Source organism: Rhinopithecus bieti, unplaced genomic scaffold, assembly GCF_001698545.2.
Source record: "Rhinopithecus bieti isolate Rb0 unplaced genomic scaffold, ASM169854v2 scaffold_34314, whole genome shotgun sequence".
NCBI lineage: Eukaryota > Metazoa > Chordata > Mammalia > Primates > Cercopithecidae > Rhinopithecus > Rhinopithecus bieti.
In genome coordinates, this window is record NW_016814736.1 from 891,921 (window position 1) to 898,066 (window position 6,146).

Genomic DNA, 6,146 nt, shown 5'->3' on the forward strand with positions numbered 1-6,146 from the left:
CTCCCCTCTGCTCCCCTCCCCTTTCTTTCTCTTCCCTTTTTTTCTTTCCTTTTCTTTCTCTGTGTCGCATTGTATGAAAGTAAAAAATGAAACATATTAGGCCGTTTACATTAGGCTGTGTGTTATGGCCCAAAATATTTGTCATTCTCTCAGGCCAGTTGCATTTCCATACTGAGGGTAAAACCATACCCAAAAATGATAGAAATTTTGCTAGAGAAATTTAGAAAAATATGTCTGCTTAACAAATGATGCAGTGGTTTGTCTGTAAATAGTAATGTAATTAATACCAAGAAATGAACTAAGAAAAAGCTTCTGAACATGTGGAGGTAATAACAAACATGCCATACAATTTATTTACACTAATAATAAAATGAAAGCAGTTGCTCAGGTAAATATCTCAGAAGAGTAACCAAAACCCATTAACTTCCAACCCAAGTATGCTCCTTCATTGAGGATGGATCACACCTATCTAGTTCAGGAAAAGAAGAAAAAATATCAGGCTGGTTGTCTAGCATTAGCCACAGAAGACTTGTGTTGAAAAAGAAAATATAAGACTATAGCAAAACTTGCATGAAATCATTCAAAGAAAAATAATAATCTGTCTTCTGACATGAGTAGCTAGCATAAATCCTAAGACTAAGCCTGATTTTAACGTAGAGTGAGAACAAAAGGCAACTTTATGTCTTGTAAGTTTTGGCATTTTTTTTTCTCATTTTCCAAGCACAGAAATTGTCTATTTTAAATATATATATATATCATATATATATAATATGAATTGTATTCTGCTCCCTCTAAAGAATATGAATTTATTCATAGAAGCATTGATGACATCTCTTTGACAGGGTTAGATGTTTCAGCTTCTAGCATAAAAGAAAAAACCTGGGAGAGAAACAGTGACCGTTACCTACCCCAGCCCACTAATTGTGTTTTTCAGAGGCACTCTTTAACTTTGATATTACCTGGGACAATCGTGTCTTTGAATAATGACTCTGTCTCTTTCATTCTTATGGTCTAAAATCCCATTCTGTGTGTGCACTTAAAACATCTATGCCCTTTGTTTTCAATGAACAGTGAAGAATTCATCTGGGTTCACCACAATGCCTAACAATTCATTTGGTTTGCCTTTCAAAGACGAGGTGATATATACACTTTTTACTGACAACAGTATTAGAGGATCCAACCTAACGAATGAATTTTCAGTGGTAGATAAGGATTATTATGATCCAAAGCCCATCTATTGGGCTGCAGCCCTCATGTACAGCTGTCAGGAAATTTTCCAAACCATAACATACTTATCTTGTGAAAAAACAGAAAACCCTTCTGAAATATTTATCTTTATAATACATTCTAGAATACATTATGTTCCAGTTATTTTACCTTTCTCTCATATAATTTAGGGATCTTTAGCAAGAATAATAAGAAGAGATGCACAGAGAACAAAGAGAAAAGCTGAGGTAAATGGAAACAAATGGTAGAATTTGTAGATCATTGCTTTTGCCAGGTAATTTGAAAGAAATAAGGGAAGCTGAGCAAAACAAACTCAGATGATGAATATGTTCTTGTACCCTGAAGAAGAGGAGATTGAGAACTGTTGAAGAGAGACTGAGTGGGGTCATTCATCCATTCATCTATTTGTCCTCCCAGAAATGCTTATTATAATTCTATTATGAGTCAGGCACCTATTAAACACTAAAGATGAGTAGATAAATCTGAGTGCTATAATCCCTAACCTCATGGAGTTTAGACTAGTTAAAATATATGGGCATCACATAAATAATTAAACAAATAGTAATATAAATGCAATTATAACTGAGTGATTCAGTCCCAAGCATTTCCAGCATGTGCTGATGCACTCTGAGATAGAGTTATCTTTGATGGGGCTGGTATAACAGTCCATGTTGTAGAGACTAATTGGGATAGCTACCTTATGCTCACATGTGATTTCCCTCTGGTGCAATTTTGCTGATAGATTAGTTAGGCATTTCAACACTGAATATTCACATTTATTCATTTCTTTCTGAACTGAATTCATTCATTTCTTTCCGAACTACAGAGTGAAAAATTTTAGAGCTACCACAAAAGAAGAAGATTGAAAACCCTCTACATTATACTGAAGATTAATAACTAATTGTATTTTTAATTCATAGTCTTCATTAGGGCTAGTACCAGTCTAGTAATTTTGTGACTTTCTTTAAAACCTAGCATTAAAATCTTTTCCCACAGATTTATATTGATTTAATAAACTGATGCTCCAATATTTAAATGTATTCAATTTGATTTCAATTATTCTAAGAGTCAAAAATTTATCACCAAATTAAATTATATTATGTATGAGAAACAGCAAGATTAGATAAATTTGTAAAGCATAAAATGATAACTATTCTAATTTAAAAGTGGTCTTCTACTAGTGACAAAACTAAAACAAAAGGGAGCATTTCTAGATTGTATTGGAATCCCACTTGGAGGGAAACATTCATTTTTAAATGGAACTGTGTTTATTATGAAGGTGAGTCCTGTTTATGAAGACTTTTACTTGGAAATTCTCATATGTAAGTGGTAGGATTTCTGGAGTGTTCAGCTAGCATAACATTTTTAATAATGCTCAAAACTGTGTAAAGGAGCCTGTAACTGCTAGAGTGAGTTAGCTGAGCCAAAGCTGAACAGCTCTGTATTTCATTGCCAAAGAGTTGCAGAAAGGTGACATGCATTGAATTTATAAGTGACTCTTTGCAATGATAGTGCTACTTGGCTGGCTATCTATTAGAAAATTATGTTTCAAAATAAGTTTATTTTGAACAAATCATGACACGAAATAATAACAAACATCATACATTTGAACAAAATGGAAATCCAAAATTTAACTGAAATAAATTAAATAATACATAATTTAAAAACGAAAAGATTGTCTATTATTAGAAATCACTTTTAAGTCTCAACTTTATGTGTAAAAGGGGACAAAATCTGTCCTGTTTGGAGCCTTATGTTTTCAACTACTGTATAGCTCCCTTTACTCCAGACATAATAATGACCATTACTGAGCACTTACTGTGTGCCAGGTCATTTCTATTTTTCATATACTGATACGTTAAATACTTATAGAAATCCTAGGGAGTGCATACTATTATTGTCTCCATTTTGAAGATGAGAGGACTGCATTATAGAGAGGTGAATAACTGGGGCAAGGTTGTACAACTGCCAAGAAGCCACTGAATGCTTATGTACCTGTGCTTTCCGGCTCTAGGAGCTGTATTTTTAACTACCCTTCTAGTCTGAATATCTTCTCATTGCCATACTTTTACCAATGGATTTATCCCTGAATCTGTCTCTAGGTACTGCATAGACACATTTCAAGTTTCAATTCAGATGTAATATCTCCCACGAATTTTCTTACATTTTTCCCACTCTTAACTGGGTAAGAAACCACACATATGTGCCACTGCAGAACTCAGCGTTAATAGCACTCATCACACTAGATTTTTAATTACCCTTTTCACCTCTTTGTCTTTCCTACTAGCTTGAGATACTTAAGGGAAGACTTCTTATATTCCCAATAAATGTTTACTGAATGTATAAATATTAAAGAATTATAAGTGAAAATTTTGTGAAACTACTTTTAAAACTGTAAACATAGATTATTATTTAATTTCTTGATAAGTGTATTCTATGGCAAAATAGCATCTCACAGAGGGTTAGGTTTTCAATATAAATAAAATGGTGAAATAAAACGAAAATGGAAAAAATATTCAAAAAGGCAGACACTGATTTATGTTTACTGCAGGATATTTTTAAAATTGAAAATGGCGTTCATGAAACAAAGGGCAGAAAAAAATTGAGTTTTGCTTGCACTAAAGTATAATACTCTTGATTTTTACAATTGAAAGCATTGACAGTGACTTATCTTCACTTGACAAGGAATAATTGAAGAAATCTTAAAGAATCATGACTTAACTCTCTTTGATGGTATTAAAATCAAAATTGTTATGAATGGCACTCAGTATAAGAACACATGACATAATACTAAAAATACAGGAAATAGGTCTCAAATGAATACATTTTTATGGCAAAGAATATTATGTCATACATGGGAGAAGTGTCTGATTAAAAAATAAAGAGTGGGCCGGACGCGGTGGCTCAGGCCTGTAAACCCAGCACTTTGGGAGGCAGAGGCAGGCAGATCACGAAGTCAGGAGATGGAGACCATCCTGGTTAACACAATGAAACCCCGTCTCTACTAAAAATACAAAAAATTAGCTTGGTGCGGTAGCGCGTGCCTATAATCCTAGCTATTCGGGAAACTGAGGCAGGAGAATCGCTTGAACTTGGGAGGCTGCGGAGGTTCCAGTGAGCCGAAATTGCACCACTGCATTCCAGCATAGGCAACAGAGCAAGATTACATCTCAAAAAAAAAAAAAAAAAAGTGATAGTACAGGACAAATCAATTATATTTGTATTTCTGAAGGTGATGAATGGTTAATTCCTTGCTTGGATCTATGTATTAGAGAGAAATACCTGTGTTCCTAGAAGTGCACAGGAGCATGCAAAGAGAATTGACAAGGGCTCATTCCAAAGACAAATGGATTAATTAGTTGTGATTGCATCTAAATTACTATTAAGAATCAAGAGGCCATGAAGAAAAGCATAGCATACTAAAAACTGTTTTTTTTTTTTTTTCCTCAAATAAGACAGCCTAAATATGGATCCACCTTCTTACTGACAGAATACCCTAACACTGGTTGTTGAACAGCACCCTAATTTTTATCATGCAGGTAGTTGCAACCTCCTAATACAATTATCATGGAAATTGAAGGAAACCAGGTATGTCAAGTTGCACATCAAACATACATAATAGACATCTTCAGTAAGCTTATTAGAGCTATTATTAATTGCATAACAATGAGGATGATCTCAAGTCTTAGAAAGTCAAAATGTCAATTATTTCATTTTCTAAGTAGGCAAATGTATTTACCGTATATATAGATATATAAAAAATGATTGATTATAAGGAATTGGTTCACATGATTGTGGAGGTTGGCAAGTCCCAAACTTTGCAGTGTTAGCAAGCTGGAGACCAAGCAGAGCTGGTAGTTTAGCTCCAGTTTGCATCCAAAGACTTGAGAATTAGGAGAGCTGTTGGTGCTGTTTCAGTTGAAAGATCTTGGAGGCACAAGACCCAGGAAGAGTCATTGTTTCAGCGTTTGATGGTAGGAAAATGCCCATGTCCCAGCCAAATACCATCAGGCAGGAGAATTTTCTTGTTCAGGGTAGAGTCAACCTTATGTTCTATTCAGACCTTCAACTGATCAGATGAGGCCCATCCACATTAGAGAGGGTTATGTAGTTTGGATATGTGTCCTTGCCCAAATCTCATGTTAAAATGCACTCCCCAGTGTTGGAGGTGGGAGATATTTGGGTCATGAGGATGGATTCCTCATGGATTGGTGCTGTCCTAAGATAGTTAGTGAGTTATCATAAGATCAGGTTATTGTAAAACGTGGCACCTCCTCTTTCTCTTGCTCCTGCTCTTGCCATGTGAGATGCCTGTGTGCCCTTAATATTTTGCTGTGATTGTAAGCCTCCTTAGGCCCTCAGCAGAAGCCAAGCAGATGACAATGCCATGCTTCCTGTACAGCCTGCAGAACCATGAGCCAATTAAATCTCTTTTCTTTACAAATTACAAATCACCTAATCTTAGATATGTCTTCATAGCAATGCAAGAACAACCTAACACAGAGGTCAATCTGCCTTGCTCACTCCACAGATTTCAATATTAATTTCATCCAAAACACTCTCATGAAAACACCTAGAGTAATGTTTCACCAGTTATCTGGGTACAGTGTGACCCAGTCAACTTGACACACATAATTAACCATCATAGCAAATATAATGATTTTCCTTAGGACCATGTGTAATATCTTAGGTTTTTACTCACAGGAACAATGAGACTATCTTAAAGCAATTACTCTGAAGCTAGGCATTTATGACATACACAAAAGGCTATCTTTGTCTTTGTCATTTTTTCCATGTTTTTCTTTTCCTGATAATAAGGTTATCATAAAACATTTCTAGTAAGAAAACTAGAAAGGGAAAAGTTTCTACTGCCATTATTTTAAACAATATTTTACATGCAGATTCTGGGAGGATTAATC

The 6,146-nt window shown here is 34.9% G+C and overlaps 1 long non-coding RNA gene across 1 annotated transcript in view; it reads left to right on the plus strand.

Annotated features, from left to right (window-relative positions):
* LOC108515176 (uncharacterized) overlaps nucleotides 1-1,436 on the plus strand; it is a 5,205-nt gene extending 3,769 nt beyond the window's left edge. The window contains exon 3 of the long non-coding RNA XR_001881448.1: nucleotides 1,398-1,436. This is a non-coding gene — a long non-coding RNA (uncharacterized LOC108515176). The remainder of the gene's footprint in view (nucleotides 1-1,397) is intronic.
* The last annotated feature ends 4,710 nt before the right edge of the window (nucleotides 1,437-6,146 follow it).